The following is an 18,374-nucleotide window of genomic DNA, read 5'->3' as shown; positions in this document are numbered from 1 at the left end:
CTTGCTCTGAAGGATTCCAAGTAGTTGAGGATGGGTTTAGAACTATGTGGTCAAGTGAAATCCTTTATGCAGGGGCTTCTTTGTTCTGGTTCTCTATCCCCCAAACGACAATGTATTATTATTTCCTGTGGTTTTGTGGGTTCACTGGGTCCAGCTCAGCAGCTCTTGCTTGGTGTCTCTCATGTAATTGCAGTTGTAAGTCAACAGGGACTGTAGTTAGCGGAAGACTCCCCTAGGTGAGACATCCCACATGGCTCACATACCTGGCTGGCAGTTGATGCTGAATGTTAGTCAGGAGCACAGCTGAGGCTGTCACCCAGAGCACCTACATGTGGCTTCTCTATGTGGCCTGGGCTTCTCACAGCATAAAGCCTGAGTTATGAGAGAGAGCAGCCCAAGAGCAAATGTTCCAAGAGGCAGGAGCAGAAGCTGCTGGGCCAGTAAAGGATTATGCCTGGAACTTCCCCAGTGTTACTTCTGCCATATTCTGTTGATGAGAGCAGTCACAGGTCCTTCCCAGATTCAGGGGAATGAAGAAATAAACTCCACCTCTTGATGAGGGAGTGACAAGGTCACATTGCACAGGAGCAATGGCACGGGGTAGGAGACATGACTGCAGTAATCTTTGGAAAGTACAATCTACCATATTGGAATAGTGGTAATGTTTGGACAGAAACTTGGTCCAAAGTTTGGTAAGGCTTGTTACCAAGCCTTATAAAAAGAAGGAGAGGGATGCAAAAGAATACCATGCATGGCTCTTGCCTTTGAGGTAGTTGTTGCTTATGCTATGTTTACAACTGAGAGAATGAGCTAAGGTACTTCCAAAACCACATACCAGTAAGTACGGACAAATGCACAGGCCTCTTCCGCTCAGTGTCAGAAAAGATCTGAAAAGTAGAAACTCTGTGTGAAAACTCAAAGTGAGAGCCTATTTTGTATTATTTAAAGGGAAAAAAGTATAATCAGTTACACATCAACCCCAAACTCCCAATCAATTTTCTAAGTCACAACTAAAACATTAAAACATTGTAAAGCACCTACATATATGTGAAAATCAATTATATTAGGATGCAAAATGCTTAAAACATTTGCTTCCTCATCACCAAATGATTAATATGAATGTTTATAAATAGCTGCTTTGTGTCAAGTACTGTGAAGAATTTGAGATTTTTATCCTACTTGCAAGCTAAGTTAGTCTGCTACAGTTTTGTGGTTGCTGACCAAAGACAAACCCCCTGCGTTAGGGACAAAGGACGATGTATTACTCACAGCAATAGCAATAGCCAGAGAACCATCACTGTCTTGCAATTCCCTGACTCCAGTTCCTACAGATGACACAAGAGCCAGGTGATGCCTGCACATGTGATGGGTTGCATTCCAGGAGAGGAACACTAAACTTAGGAATCTCCAATTTTGTATGATGGGCTGCAAGCAAGCCCGTTGCCCAACCTTTGCCCCAGAGGGAGACATTATCTTTATTATACTGCACAGCAAACAGACCTACCTTCTGCTCTGGAGGGAGACACTATCTCCATCTTCCCAGGCTGTACTCTCCTTGAAAAAAAAGCACAAAACTTTCTTGTTGGTGCCTCTGCTCACAAGACATGAAAAACATGAGAGCGCCATGGAGAACTGTCTCTCAACACTTTTTGGGCAGTGAAATGCTATTTCCTAGATCAAGCAATAGCTGAATTGTGTGCCCCTTTTCTTGACATTTGGCATTTTCAAAATATTTACACCGAATTTTGATGTTTTAGTACTTGTGTTTGTAAAATAGCAAAAGAATTTCCCTGACTATCATTTTATTATTCAGTTTCAAAAGAGAAAGAGAACTGGCAATATACATTTTTCCAGTCACCAATACATTGATGAAAATTGAGGCCATGGAAGGAAATGATGAGGTCACCATCTAACCATCTGTTATTTCTCCATTCGTGCACTCACTCATTCATTTATTCAACAAATAATTATTTAGGCTCTTAGGATTATGGAAGTGAAAAAGACAGCTATGTTCCCTGCTGTCATGGAGTTTATGGTCTAGTGGAAGAGACAGACATTAAACAACTAACTACACAATGAATTGTTTATTAGAATTGGGATAAGTCCTCTGAAAGAGGGGAAGCTGATCTTGCCCGGGGAGTCAGGGAGGGCTTATCTGAACGAGGCAGGTTAAAGGACAAGTACTAGTTAACTAGGCAGTGAAGGGGCAAGACTGAGAGGAGTGAAGAGAGCGAGCATAAGACAGACCCTGAAGATAAAACCTTGAAGATCACCAGTATTTAAGGGAGGGGAGAGGAAAAGAAGCCCACAAAGAAGACTGAAAAGGAAGAGCTAGAGAGGTTGAAGGAAAATTAAGAAAAATTATCCAAAACTTGGAAATGAGGTGAAGAGGGTGACTACGTCCTTTCAATGTCATGGTGAAGCCCATGTTTAACAGGCCCACTCAAGGATGATTTCATTTTCAAGGAGAATGTACCATTGTTTGGCTTTGTCTTTTATTATTAATTAAGAATTGAGACTCTGTAAAACTACTTAATAACATGTTAATATCAGTGGTGTGCTGGTAAACTGGCTGAAGGCAGAGGGGCTAGCTTACAAACTTCCTGAATATTTAATAATCAGCTGGTATGAGCTGGCTCTAGCACACCACCTGGTAACCTCAAAGGTTATGGTTTGTTAGGACATTAACCAATTTTGTCTCCAACCCAGCAATCTTATTCTAAGATTCTTCTTTTTTTAAGGATTACATAAACTCTGGTTTCTCAAAATAGTCTTTGAGCCAGCATTACCATCTTACTGGTTTCCTCATTAATTAATGAATTAATTAAATTTTGACACATTTTCATTTTAGTTTGGGAAAGAGTCATGTTTTTAAACTTTTTTGAAAATTATATTTCGATCCTAAGAGTATAGCTTCTTGGAAAGCAAGGGAATCTTTCATATTCAAGAAGAATGGTGTGTCACAATGAGAAACCACTTGACACCCACTAGGATGGCTGCATCAAAAAGTCAGATACTAACAAGTGTTGACAAGGATATGGAGAAACCAGAACCCTCATACAGTGCTGGTGAGAATGTAAAATGGTGCAGCTGCTTTGGAAAACAGTGTGGCAATTCTTCAAATGATTAAACATAGAGTTACTATATGACCCAGCTATTCCACTAGGTATATACCCAAAAGAAATGAAAACATATGTCTACACAAAAACTAGCACACAAATGTTTATAGCAGCATTATTCATAATAGCTAAAAGGTGGACACAACCCAAATGCCTATCAACTAATGAGAGGATAAACAAAATGTGGTATATCTATACAATGGGATACTATTTATCCATAAAAAGGAATGAAGTACTGATACATGCTGTAACTTGGATGACCCTTGAAAACAATATGTTAAGTGAAGGAAGCTAGTCATCGAAGTCCACATAGTATACGATTCCATTCATATGAAAGTCCAGCATAGGCAAACCTACACAGACAGAAAGTAGATTAATAGCTGCTGAGGGGTGGGTGTGCGGGAGAACAGGGAGAGAGAGGAGTGACAGCTAAAAGATATTGGGTTTCTTTGTGAGGTGATGAAAATGTTCTAAAATTGACTATGGTGATCGCTGCACATATCTGTGAATATACAGAAAACCACTGAACTGTACACTTTAAATGGGTGAATTATATATCAATTAACAAAAAAGGAATGGTGTGGTTCATAGTGTTAAATACTCAGGGAAATCTAATAGGAATAGAATAGTAAAGTGGGAGGTGAGGGAAGAGATGAGTTGGAGGAGTTTTTCAGGAAGTTCGGCTGTGAAGGGCAAGGTAAATGTCTAAAGTGGATGTAGTATTAAGGAAATTTTGTTTTAAAGATTGAAGATGAGGAAATATGTCTAAAGATGTCAGTAGAGAAGGAAAAGTTGGAGAGACAGGAGAGAGGTTCATTGATGGGGTCCCCGAGGCGGCAGCAGTAGGAAAACCCAGGCCAAGTGAAGCGCACCATCTGAGACTGCATGAGGAACACCACTTCGGGTGAAACGGTGGGGGATGGAGAAAGGCAGCTGGGTGTGGAAGCAGGTAGGTTTGTAGGTTGGGTTATAGGAAGTTGAGGAAGTTCTCTGATGCCCTTTCTTCTTGCTGTGAAGTAAATTTGGCCATCTGAGGGAGTGAAGAGGAAGGTGACAGGGGTGGAAGACTGAAGAGTGGAGAAAGTTTGAAATGGTTGCTTCTGAGAATGGGAGAGTCAGTTTGCAGTGATGCAGCAAAGACTACAGTAGGAAGAATCTTATTTAGTTCCTACCCAGCAAGTCCAGACAAAGTTTAATTCATAAATATGTCTGCCAAGATGAACAGGAGAATGATGGATCCCAGGGTCATGGTGGCCTGCTGGAGACTCCTTTTAGGAGAAATAACTTTGGGTTTGGGTCTAGAGACCTGGGTTCTAACTTCAGATAAAACACTTACCTGTTGTGTGGTCCTGAGCAATCAATTAACCTCTCTACGCTTCATTCCTTTTTCCATTGAAATTGTATTTTTCAACTTTTATCTTGAAATAATTTTAAGTATATAGAAAAGTTCCAACGGTAGTACAGAGAGTTCCCATGTACCTTTCACTGAGCTTCCTCTCCTGTTAACATTGCACATAATTATGGCATATTTATCAAAACTAAAATTAACATCGGTGCAATACTAAACTACAGATTTTATTTGGATTTTACCAGTTCTTTCACTAAGATCTATTTTTTATTCCAGGATCTAATTCAGGGTACCACATTACACTTACCCGTCATGTTGCTTCCAATCTATGACAGCTTCTTAGTCTCTTCCTGTTTTTTATGAACTTGACAATTTTGAAGAGTACTGGTGAAGTATTTTATAGAGTTTCTCTCCATTTGGGGTTTATCTGATGTTTTCTCATGATTAGGCTGGGGTTATGAACTTTTGGGAAAAGATTCACAGAGGCGATGTGCCCTTTTCATCAACGTGACCTATTACTGATGATGTTATTCTTGATCATTGGTTAAGGTGGTGTCTCCCAGATTTCTCCATTATAAAACTGTTACTTTCTTTTTTCCATACCCTGTTTATTAGAAGTCAGTTCCTAATTTGAGCGTATACTCATGGAGAGGGAAATTCTGTGTTTCCATTTTTAATCTTTTTAATGAAGAAGTTTAGCCCCCACATTCTATGATTCTAGGGTCTTTTCCATAGTGGTACAATTTAAGGGGAACCAAGAAGTTCCCTAACATTAGTCATCTACCTATCCTAGCCTGTGCTTGAAATTCCAGGAGTAATGAGGTGTTCCTTGGGGTTTTGTATCACGTACTTTCTGCAGGTCTTCTTTCAAAATGCAATTATTTCTGGGTGAATCAGCACCATCTTCTTGGTATCTTGTTGGGGTTTTGGATTTAAAAGGATCCTTGGAGGCCAAATAGTGCAACCTCCCATACCAAGTGAAAACTTTCTTCTTTTGTTTATGCATGTGTAACCTGAAATACCTATTGGGTAGTCCTTGCTCTGGCCCTTTGCCCCACTGAGACCAGGGAAATGATTTATTTCCTTACACATATACCCAAAAAATTACTCCCAAAGCATTGTTGAGTAGTCTAGATTTCATGGATATTTTCATGGGGAGACTAAGCCAAACAAGACAAAGTTCCCATTAGACATCTCTGTACTCTCTCTCAAACCACCCTCCTCAACTGATCAGTTCCTTATCTCCTTCCACAACCTGTCCCCTACCCCACTTCCCAACCCCTGTATTATCCCCATCAATAAGCACTCAGCATCTCTCACGAGTAAAACAAAAACCCAAAGCTGATTAGATGGCCCCTGGGGAGGGTCTAGCCCAGCCTGTCATATCTGGGTCATACCTTTTTGAGACAAAAAACTAAGAATTCTCTTCCCAAAGAAATGCACATATGCACTTTCACCAGCAGCTTGCCAACATCTCTGGGGGCATCACTGGACTCTCAAAGCCCATCCTTGAACCCCCCAGTTTCCCACTGCTCCACTGCATTCCTGAAAGCTGGTCATCCACCTCCTGTCTGGGAAATGGAGTCACTAAGTAAGTCTGTTCTCTGGAGTGACAAATAATAAATCAAATCCCCTTCCATATGACAGATTTTCCTATATTTGAGGACTGTCATCATAACTCTTTTTGGTCCTCCTGTTTTTCTAACCAAGTAGCCTCATTTTCTTTAGTTATTTCTTCATGTGATATGTTTGCATAACTGTCACCAGCCTGGGCACTCCTCACTGGATATAAGACCAGTTCTCAGAAGCTTTTTAAAATGAAATATCCCAATGAGATGCTACTTCACATCCATCAGATTGGCAAATCTGACAGTACTGATTGTGGCAAACAGCTATTGGGTAAATAAATTGAAGGGTATGTCCATCCAATGGAATACCATACACCAGTGAAAACGAATGGACTAGGGTTACATGTGTCAATACAGATAAATCTCACAGAAATAATGTTGAGCAAAGTTGTAGAAGGATACACATAGTATGATTTCATTTATATAAATACACGGAAACCATCTATGTATACGTAGTTTGACTTTTTAATATAAATATAAAAATACATGGGAATAATAAATACCAAATTTGGGATAGTGGGGCCCTCTGGAAAGTGGGAGGGAGATGAAATGGGAAAGGCAAACAGGGGGCTTGAACTACTGGCATTGTTTTGCTTCTTAAGTTGGGTCGGGATACCCAGGTATTTCTGGTATTGATCAAAATGTAAAACTAAATAAAAGTGGATCCAAGATTGGCAATATATATTAAAAGCTTTAAAATTGTTTATATTCTTTCATTTGCTTGTTCCTTTTGTAAGAAATTTTCCTAAGGAAATAATAAAAAACATATACACATACTTATATATACAGACAGTTGTGATGGTTTTCTTTATAAAAGCAAAAAAAACAACCAAAAACCTAAAGGCTCATCTCTAAGGGTTTAGTCAAAGATTATGTTCCATTCAGAGGCTGAATGAATACAACGTAGCCACCAAACATTTTGTGTTGGGAGAATATTTGGTGGCATGGGAAAGTGCTGACTACTTACTATAGTTTTTTAAAGGATGTCACAGAGTAATATTTACTGCATGATTTCAGTTAAAAAATGAAAATATATGGACATGGAAAATGGACAAATTGTGACATATTCCTGAAATGCAATATGAAGTGGCAATTAAAAGAAATTAATTAACCTTCATGTATCAGCTACCGTCAAAATTATAAAGCTGAGTGAGAAGTGTTAGAAAATGATACATACCATAAGCTACCATTTATAAGAAGATTTAAAACACACAAAATTGATTATGGACATGTACTATTTATAAAATACTTAGAATAGTACCTGGCACCTAATAAGAATTTGTGACAGGTTATATTTTCCGAGATGGCCACAATAAGATTTCCCATGCTACATGATCTTCCTACAATGTGACATTTATATTCCTCCCATCAAGAGGTGTGGGAAGGTTGTCTATGTCCTCTCTTCTTGAAGCCGGGTGGGACCATTACAGCAGAAATAACACCATGTGACTTCCAAAGGTAGGTCATAAAAGACGATCCAGCTTCTACCTGGTCCTCTTGGAACATTCTCTCCTGGAATCCAGCCACCATGTTAAGAAGCCCAGGCCATGTGAAGAGGCCACATGTAGGTGTCCCAGCTGATGGCCCTAGATGAGATCTTAGCCAACAGCCAGCATCAGCCACCAGATCTGTGAGTGAGGAAGCCTTCAAGACGACTCCAGCTCCAGTCTCCATCTGACTGAAGCCTTGTGAGAGAACCGCCCATCAGCCTCATCAACCCACAGGACCGTGAGAGATAATAATACAATTATTGTTGTCACTTTGAGCCAGTAAGTTTTGGGGTGATTTGTAATGCAGCAATAACTGACTGATACAGTGTTACATGAGTATTTGTTAAGATAAATAACTAAAATAGTGAGAGTATAAAAACAGAGCCAGGAAGTGTACCTGCCAACTTCGTGATAGTAAATGCATCTGGGAAGGGAGGAAAGAGGATTGAGACTGGAGAAGATATGTTAGTTCTTTAAATACAAACAAAAAAATCTGGAAAAAAGATAAAATTAGGATTTGTTAGTTCTGGGGTTGAAAGCTTTTAATAAAAAAATTATTTGTCTAGCCACCACTCTCCTCCCCTAATACACACATACTCCTCCAAAAAGCAGATATGGGTGTATAAAAGGGACTCTAAACCTATCGGGTTTAATCAGATGCTGTGCTGCCTGCCAGAGGAGCCTGGAGCCTTGAGAGGCTCCCGGCTGCGCTTGTGGGGGGGGGGGGGGGGGGGCACTGGAGCCAGGAAAAACAAAGGCCCGGAGGGTGCCTAGTCAGCGCTGCTTCCTTCACAGTCTAGGGCCACCTAGGAAGAAAGAAGGTCACCTCATGGCCTGTTGCGGGTTACCTCACATCTCAGCTAACCTAATTCGTGTCTGACACAAGAATGTTAGTAACACACCAACTCCTCCTGCTCTGGGAGAGAGGAACATGAAGGCACCAGAGAGAGGAGATAATCCTTAGCACTCTTCTAAACATAGTGGCCTGGCCACACTGTCACAGGCACCTTACAAACGGCGCCCTTTCAATATTGACTAAGATCTGGAAGGAAATTGAGCCCTATTTGGAAGGGATTAAGGAGACTAGAAGGGCAGGAGGAACAGAAACTGATTCTCTGTCATGGTGCTGAAATCTGCAGCTGAAAACATCAGATGTCATGTGTCTTCACACTTGGAAGCAGAGCAGCTAAGAAGGATAGAACAGTATTATTCTGTTGCCTAAGAAAATTTATGAGGTCAGTCATCCTTGGAGAAGATCGTATACTGCTGAGAGAATTCCCTACAATAGCACTTTTCAAACTGTCCGTGGTGAAGGACCAGAGTTTTTCATTTTCAATCCAACATGAACTGACACTTTTGCCAAATGAAATGAAAATAAAGTACCACAAAAATAATCACACGCGTAGATTGCTATAAAACTTCTTAGATGCTTACTCTCTATTTCTGAACTTATCTCGTCATGGACAAGTAACAAACAGTTTGCCAGCTGGCACCAGTGAGTGGATGCCACCTTAAGTAGCACTGCCGTACAAGGCTGTCTCAGGAAGGCAAACCTCACACTGTCCAATTTCATGATAAATAAGTGACCCGCTAGAGAAAGGTGGGAATTCCTCATTACATCCTTTATCATTAAAAGAAAATTCGTTCAACTTCTATGGTTTATTTTTCATTGCTGCATCAAAGGAAGTTGGTTCATTGTAAGTAAACTTATTTTAAATGGTTTTGGTGGAAGAAATTAGGACAGGCTGGCATTTTGTAAAACTCCATCTGAAGCCGTAGCTAAGGATAAGACAGATTGTCCAGAGTCTCAGGAAGGCAAGCTACTTTCCCTATCTGGCAATTTTTATTAATTGATCCACCAGTTAAGAAAAAATAAATAAGAAAGAAGAAAGAGGAGAGAAGCCCTGATAGTCAATCTGGAGCATAGGCTGTCAAAATCGATGAGCATAAAACTCCACTGCTCTTGAGACGTCTCACACCTGCATGACTCTGAGCCAGGTCACCTATTTCCCAGGACAACTCCAGAGATAATGCATCTAGTCAGGTTGGCAAGAAAGGAGTGAGCTGCACGCAAGGACATGCATCTGGGGTTTAATGAGGCACACAGGATTATTATTTATAACACAATCAACATACACAATGTATGTAGTGATTAAATCTTGTCCCAGAAGAGCTCACATGCATCTATGCTATGATGACCCAATTATTTAGAAGATTTTTCTCTTTTCTGTCCTAATTTGCTCTCTTGTGACAAAAAAAGGATTTGAACGACTGTGAGATGAAATTCAAAGCCATAATGGCCTTTGTTTGCTCCAAATTAAATGGTAGCAGAAACAAAGACTTAGGTTAAAAAGCAAAACAAATTAAAAATAAGCTCACCCTGAAACCCCAGAAGGGGCCATGTACATTTCGAACTTTGGGTTGTCATCCCCGGTATTTTTATATCCTTTCACTCCTCAGGATCTGACATTTACATGGTTGTTATTCTTTGAAAGTGTTTTCAGTTACTGTACAAGATCCTTTCAAACACTTTGGGGTAGGCAGTTTAGTTATTATATCCACTTTCTGTGGTGATATTAAAAATATTTGGCTTGGACGCCAACCAGTCCAAATGAGGCATGAGCCAATCAGAAGTGACACCAGCAGTGAACTCCCAGGACAGCTGGAGCAGAGCCCACGAGGAAAAATGGCCCTGCCCATTTGTGAGAGAAGGAAATGGATGGTCAGGAAAACTATGCCTGCGGCCACATAGTATTTTCTACTTCTGGATAGTAGGACTGGTTCCAGGCTGCCTGACTTCCAATCTGAGTCCCCTCCCCCAGAACATAGTTCTCACCATTTTACAATAACACTAAAACTCCAAAATGAGTAGAGAAGATGTTGGATAAATTTCTTTCATGTCACTACAAAAAAGTAGGAAGGAAGAAAGGAAGAAAGGAAAAGACAAAGGAAGGGTAAAAGGGGAGACAGAGAAAAAGAAAAGGAAATATGGGAGCCCCATAATCAGCACTGTTTATGAGAACTGGGAATATAACTTCATTGTGATCAACTGTTCTGTTTTTGGTTTCTTTTTTTTTTTTTTTTGAGGAAGATTAGCCCTGAGCTAACATCTGCTGCCAATTCTCCTCTTTTTGCTGAGGAAGACTGGCCCTGAGCTAACATCCGTGCCCATCTCCCTCTACTTTATAGGTGGGACGCCTGCCACAGCATGGCGTGCCCAGCAGTGCCATGTACGCACCCAGGATCTGAACCCTGGGCCACCGAAGTGGAACGTGCAAACTTAACTGCTGCGCCATCAGGCCAGCCCCTGATGAACTGTTTTCAAATATCAAGTCTGTTCTGGTAGATTGTAATTGTTCAATATACTTTGTTTAGTGCTGGGTTTTTCAACATTAGACATTTGACATTTTGGGCCACATCATTCTTCCTTGTGGGGCTATCCTGTGCATTGTAGGATGCTTAGCAGCATCCTGGCCTCTACCTAGTTCATGCCAGTACCATGTTGTGACAATCAAAACTGTCTTCAGACCTTGCCAATGTCTCAGATAGTTCTCCAGTTGAGAACCACTGGTTTAGTGTGTTTGTTCTAAATATATTTTCAAAGTCAATTCAGTTTATATCTGAAAGTCAAACATTGCAGCTGAGAATTGGAATTCATATAGAAAAGAAAATACAAGATTCTTTCACTATAATTTGATCAAAATGTCCCCCCATGCCCATCCTCTGGCTGAATTTTGAAAGCAAATGGAATTTTAAATCAGACAGGCAGCCATGAGCAGATACCTACCTTTGAACTGTACAGGTCATAGGTCAAACAACAGGTTTGCATTCTTCTACCTGTTATGATATATAGACTGCTATTTCTTTTTTTTTTGAGGAAGATTAGCCCTGAACTAACATCTGCTGCCAATCCTCCTCTTTTTGCTGAGGAAGACTGGCCCTGAGCTAACATCCGTGCCCATCGTCCTCTACTTTATATGTGGGATGCCTACCACAGCATGGCGTGCCAAGCGGTACAATGTCCGCACCAGGATCCGAACTGGCGAAACCTGGGCCACCGAAGTGGAACATGTGAACTTAACCACTGTGCCACCACACTGTCCCCTAGATTGCCATTTCTTGATATTTTTCTAACATTTCCAATAATTTCTCATGTTTGTTTTAGATTTATAACACATTTTCTTTCATTCTTTTCTTTCTTATTTTATTTTATTTTTAAAGATTTTATTTTTTTTCCTTTTTCTCCTCAAAGCCCCCCGGTACATAGTTGTATATTCTTCGTTGTGGGTCCTTCTAGTTGTGGCATGTGGGACGCTGCCTCAGCGTGGTTTGATGAGCAGTGCCATGTCCGCGCCCAGGATTCGAACCACCGAAACACTGGGCCGCCTGCAGTGGAGTGCGCAAACTTAACCACTCGGCCACGGGGCCAGTCCCTCATTCTTTTCTTAAGTATAATAACTCTATATTATCTTGGGAATTTACTTAAATTTTTAAGTAATTTTTACTTAAAAATTCTCTCAGGCAAAAGTTAGTTTCAAAGTACTTTCAGATAACTGAAAAGCGCTCCGTGAGTAAGAAATGTACCTTTCAGCTCAGTCTACATCAATGTTCCTGGCTGCATTAGTCACAATAGCTAAAAGGTGGGGTCAACTTGAATGCCCATCAACAGATGGACAAAATGCATAAACAAAATGTGGTACAAACATACAATGGAAGATTGTTCAACCTTAAAAAGGAAGGAAATTTTGACACATGCTACAACATGGAGGAACTTGAGGAAGTTATGCTGAGTGAAATAAGCCAGTCACAAAATGACAAATATTGTACAATTCCACTTCAGGTATATGAGGTACCTGGAATCACCACAATCATAGATACATCAAGTAGAATGGTGATCACCAGGGGGCTGGAGAGAGAGGGAGATTGGGAGTTTTTGTTTAATGGGTACAGAGTTACTGTTTGGGACAATAAAAAGATCTGGAGATGGATAGTGGTGACGGTTTGCACAACAATGTGAGTACACACGTGAGTGTACTTAATGCCACTCAACTGTACACTTAAAATGATAAAAATGGTAACTTTTATGCTATGTGCATTTTACCATAATAAAAAAAATCAAATTGGAACATTCAGCAATATAAAAATACTGCATGTACGTAAAGTAGGCAACCATAATACCTTCTTCACAGAAAGGCCTCCTCTCTGGAGGAAAGGGCGTGACATCACTGTGATGTCCACGGATACGTCTATCGTTCCTTGGAATTTGGTCCAATGCGTCTCCAGATGTTCTGCTGGACTGCACTTTGGCCAAGCCAACCATTTCAGTCATCCCTGAAATCCAGCTGCTGAGGTCAGCCAATCCCATAGGAACTCACTGAGTTCATTTGGATGATTCAAAAGAAGAAAATGGCCCTCTCTAATCTTTTTTCTCAGAGTCCCAACCTTGGATTCAGTTCATTAGCCTCAAAAATCACTCAGATCATTAAGAGTTGAGAATTAATATTGTTTCTCTCTCTTAAGTATAATAACTCTATATTATCTTGGGAATTTACTTAAATTTTTAAGTAATTTTTACTTAAAAATTCTCTCAGGCAAAAGTTAGTTTCAAAGTACTTTCAGATAACTGAAAAGCGCTCCGTGAGTAAGAAATGTACCTTTCAGCTCAGTCCAACAGATGGACAAAATGCATAAACAAAATGTGGTACAAACATACAATGGAAGATTGTTCAACCTTAAAAAGGAAGGAAAGCAAGGTGGAAGGAGCACCCCATTTCTTTTCACGGCACAAAACCCTATTAAATATTTGACGCTATGTCTGTGGAATTGATTTGCTCTGTTGGTCACAGAAAATATTGAGTGTCTCTAGTAGAGGATATGGTGTACGGAATTATACTCTATGCTACTTGATTAAATTAAAAGTTGGAGAAGAGAGTGGCCATATGTGGGATGAAGTGCAATCAACATCCAAAGACTGGGGCCAGCCTGGTGGCACAGCAGTTAAGATCGCACGTTCCGCTTTGGCGGCCGGGTTTCGCAGGTTCGGATCCCGGGTGCGGACATGGCACCGCTTGGCAAGCAATGTTGTGGTAGGCGTCCCACGTATAAAGTAGAGGAAGATGGGCACGGATGTTAGCTCAGGGCCAGCCTTCCTCAGCAAAAAAGAGAAGGATTGGCAGCAGATGTTAGTTCAGGGCTAATCTTCCTCAAAAAAAAAAAAAAAATCCAAGAGGAGGCCCCTTTCTCCCACTTCTGTTTGCCCAGCATCATTCTCGGGCTCTGAGAACTGGAAATGTTGGGAGCACCCAGAGACCACAGCTTGTGGGGACCAGGAGATGCCACCAGGAGGCTAAAGACAACAGCAGTGGACAAAGCGGTCCATCTCTGGAGAAGAAGATGAAGGGGGTGTCATGATGGGCACTATTGACGCACCCCTTTGTTGTTCCCAATAATGATGTGGGGTCGCTACGGGGGGAAGGGATGGGTCTCTTTTTACAAGTACAGCGATTCATAAAAGTCAGTAGATATTGAATTATACATAGATTGTTTTATTTAGCCCCTATAATAATCCCATGAGAGTGGTATTATTATTCTCATTTTACAGATGCGGAAACTGAGGCTCAGAGACGTTAAGTAACTTTCCCGAGGCAACACAGCTCCCAAGAGGGAAAGCTGAGTCAGAACCCAAGTATGTTTGACTCTAAAACCTATCTTCTTAACTGCTGTAAATGGGGACAGGCTCGGGACATCACAATTCCAAATGTTGCTAGTTGCTCCATTTTATGCATTATTACTTTATAAAACACAGGTAAGAACGCAGTATGTTTTATATACTCATGGTTTTGTCATTTTGCCAGTAAATGCTATAAAAAAAGACTCATAGTCTTTCTTACAAGTTCACACATTCAACGTAAGTGATTGTTTTCTTTTGTATCCCACTATAGTCCTTAAAAAATAGTCAGCATAAAAGTGGAGGCCCGGCCCGCCCCATGGCCGAGAGGTTGGGTTCCTGCACTCTGCTTTGGTGGCCCCAGGTTTCACCAGTTGGGATCCTGGGTGCAGACACAGTGCTGCTCATGGGGCCATGCTGAGGCAGTGTCCCACACGCCACAACTAGAAGGACCCACAACTAAAATACACAGCTGTGTGCTGGGAGGCTTTGGCGAGAAGAAGGAAAAAAACAAAATTAAATTAAAAAATTAAAAAAAAAAGTGGAGGCCAATAGCCTATCCCAAACTATTTTCAGATAAGGTTGTTTAAAGACAAATGCCCTCTAAAGCACAATTCTGAAAAACTAAAGAGTACCTCCATACACCTCCCACTTTCTTCGTAACCTGAACGCATATGTAATCCATACATGCGTGACACTTGTGAGTCCATCACACATTATTTTGTCTGACCCCTTCTGAAATGTGTTTATACTTCTGGCTTACTCAGTCTCTTCCATAACAAGCTCCCTTAACTTAGTTACATATTCCAAGTGTTTAACAGAATAGGACAGAGTGACCCTGGAGGCCCTCCAGTGGGATCCCTTTTACATTTAGCTCCTCTATTTGGGTGCAAGAAGTCTTCCACTAAAGTGCAAACTCCCTGAGAAGAGGGGCCTTCTTTTGCTCTCTGCTGTATCTCTGGAAAGATACTTTTGCTCTCTGCTGTATCTCTGGAGAACCATGCCTGGGGTAGGGGAGGAGCTCAGGACATATTTGTTGCATGAATGAATGAGGGAGGGAATGTATCCAGCCTCTGTGAAGGACAGGGGAAGGGATGTTTCAGATCCACGCGGGATGGAACTGTAGAGTCTATCTGGCCCTTGGGAGCCACAGGTACTGCCTTTGGGGCCTGGCCTGTGTTTTGGTGCAAATTCCTAGTCTGGGTGGCCCAGCTAAGGACCATGGCCCCCTTAAGCTCCGCCATGTTGTATTTTGAAGCCCAGTCTGTGGATGAGCTCTCCTTGGGTCAGAGGCCTGGCACGGGTCCAATCAGCACCCTTCTCTCTCCACTTCTCAGGAAATCCTGAATGGAAGACTATGGAGGAGGACGGTCAGTTTTAGCAGACACCATGGCAGACATGTTTTCTACTTTGGTCTTCAAAGTGTGGTCCCTGGACCAGCAGCGTTGGCATCACCTGGAGCTTGTTAGAAATGCACCCTTTCAGGCCCACTCCAGACCTACTGAATTCAAATCTGCATCCTCATACAATCCCCAGGTGATTCAGAGGAACATTAAAGCTTGCAAAGCACTGTTATGCAACATCATTCTTGCAACTTTCCTGCCATACACGTTATGCCCAGCACAGCTTTTCAGTATCACCTTTTACCTCAGTAGTACCATTTTTAAGTGCTTATTTTGCCTCTTATTTTAATTTTATTATTTAAAAAATAGAAGAACTACTGTTTATTGAGCACTATGAGATTTTTATCCTTTTCTTTATTCATGAGGAAACTGAGGCTACGAGATATTACACCACCTGCTCAAGAGTGTAAGCATGAAGCCAGTACTGCTGTATAAGCATTCCTTGCCATACCCAAGGGATGAGTTCTTAAAAAAGCATGCATATGTCAAACAATTTCCTCAGAAGGAAAAATATCAAAAGATTTTATTGCTTCATTCCCAGGCTCTCAGAGTTGCAGTGAGGCAGCCTGGTTTCTTAGCTATGACACCAAAAACATAAGCCACAAAAGAAAAAATAGATAAATTGGACTTTGTTAGAATTTAAAACTTTTGTGTGTTAAAGAACACTATCAGGAAAGTGAAAAGGCAACCTATGGAACAGGAAAAAATATTTGCAAATCATATATCTCATAAGAGTCTAGCATCCAGAATGATTTTAAAAGGCTTACAACTCAACAACGGAAAGACAACAGCCCAATCAAATAAGAGCAGACACCTGAGGATTAACAGATATCAGAAAGCAGCTTCTAATATCAAAGATGTGGACCAGGACAAGCAAATAGAAGAAAGGAACTTGTAGGAAACAGGGATAATGCAAGGAGAAGGCAATCAGTAGCTATGAAACAAGAAGAGGATGCTACTGAAAAATAAAGAAAACAGCATTCAAGGGCCAGCCTGGTGGCACAGGGGTTAAATTCGCACATTCTGCTTCAGCAGCCTGGGGTTTGCCAGTTGGGATCCCGGGTGTGCACCTTCACACTGCTTGTCAAGCCATGCTGTGGCAGTGTCCCACATATAAAGTAGAGGAAGATGGGCACGGATGTTAGCTCAAGGCCAGTCTTCCCCAGGAAAAAAAAAAGAGGAGGATTGGCAGCAGATGTTCAGCTCAGGGCTGATCTTCCTCAAAAAAAAAGGAAATTTTGGGCTGGCCTGGTGGTACAGTGGTTAAGTGCCCACATTCCACTTCCACACCCTGGGGTTTGCTGGTTCAGATCCCGGGTGCTGACATGGCACCGCTTGGCAAGCCACGCTGTGGTAGGCGTCCCACGTATAAAGTAGAGGAAGATGGGCATGGATGTTAGCTCAGGGCCAGGCTTCCTCAGCAAAAAGAGGAGGATTGGCAGATGTTAGCTCAGGGCTAATCTTCCTTGGGAAAAAAAAAAAAGAAATTTAAAAAAAATCTTTAAGAAAAAAAAAGAAAACAGCATTCAGAGAATGGTCCTGGACATTAAAAATAAAAAAGTAAGGGGCCGGCCCCATGGCTGTGTGGTTGAGTTTGCACGCTCCACTTCAGCGGCCCAGGGTTTCACCAGTTCAGATCCTGGGCGCAGACATGACACTGCTCATCAAGCCACGCTGAGGTGGTGTCCCACAAGCCACAACTAGAAGGACCCACAACTAAAAATATACAACTATGTCCCGGGGGACTTTGGGGAGAAAAAGGAAAAACAAAATCTAATAAAAACAATAAAAAAGTAAAAATGAAAAACTCAATAGAATTTTTGGAAAATGAAGCAGAAAGTGTCCAAACTGTCATTTGAACCCAAGTTAGTCTGACTCCAAAGCCCACGAAAATAAAACAAAGATATCTTACATTTGTTAACATTATCTAACCCAAATTACGAAACTGTACTTCTTTGTGATGGATAACAGGGCATCTTATATTGCCAACTTAATCAGAGTCAGCTTGAGCCTGTAGTTGTTTTGGAATCTACTAGATCATCAGTAGAACTAGAGGCAACCTCTTGCTTTTATTTGTTCTGGAAATATAAAAAATAACAATAATTTCTGGTTTCAACCTCTTTATGAATCATGTGCAAATTATGGGATGCCACTCATACAAAGTGCTCCTGGCTAAAGGCTTACAATAAATATATATGGGTTTTTGTTGTTTGTTTTGACTTGGAGAGCTGCATTTTGGAAAAAATATTAAAAAAGCAGTATTTTAGGATTATGGAATTTTGGACCTAGGAGGAACCCTAGATGTCATCTACTCCTCATTTTCATCTCAAATATGTGAAAAACTAAGCTAGTTAACTGAACCGGGAGTGGAATTCAAGTGTGCTAGCTCCAAGTTCACTGCTGTTTCTGCCCCACAGAGCCATGAGAAGTAGAAATAGCTATAGCACCAATGCCCGTATATAATTACTTTAAAATCAGGAAACAGTAACTGGGTCATCTGCTTCAACCACAGAATAAAATGAAAAGGAGGACAGAAACACAAGACTTTGTCTCCAAACTGTAGTGCTGATGGAAAAGAAAGATAAAATCTTCTAACTTAACTTTTCCTGCACAGAATCATCAATAAGCATTTTTTGAATAGTCACAAAATACATAACAAGGAATAAAGCTACTAGAATATAGAGTAATGCACAAACGGAATTGCTGTGCATAAGCTGAC

General features: G+C 41.0%; 1 protein-coding gene across 6 annotated transcripts in view; it reads right to left on the bottom strand.

Annotated features, from left to right (window-relative positions):
- Positions 1-18,374, bottom strand: part of RAB1A (RAB1A, member RAS oncogene family) — a 126,847-nt gene that overhangs the window by 39,608 nt on the left and 68,865 nt on the right. For 2 of the 6 annotated variants that reach the window (XM_070236318.1, XM_070236319.1), the window contains 2 exons: positions 1,505-1,554; positions 836-887 (listed from right to left, as the gene is read on the bottom strand). The exons of the other annotated variants lie outside the window; for them this stretch is intronic. The gene's annotated coding sequence lies outside the window, so the exon portion shown is untranslated. The remainder of the gene's footprint in view (positions 1-835; positions 888-1,504; positions 1,555-18,374) is intronic. 6 annotated transcript variants of the gene reach the window in all.

Source organism: Equus caballus, chromosome 15 (genome assembly GCF_041296265.1).
Source record: "Equus caballus isolate H_3958 breed thoroughbred chromosome 15, TB-T2T, whole genome shotgun sequence".
NCBI classification, from domain to species: domain Eukaryota; kingdom Metazoa; phylum Chordata; class Mammalia; order Perissodactyla; family Equidae; genus Equus; species Equus caballus.
This window is presented reverse-complemented; position numbering and strand designations above follow the sequence as displayed.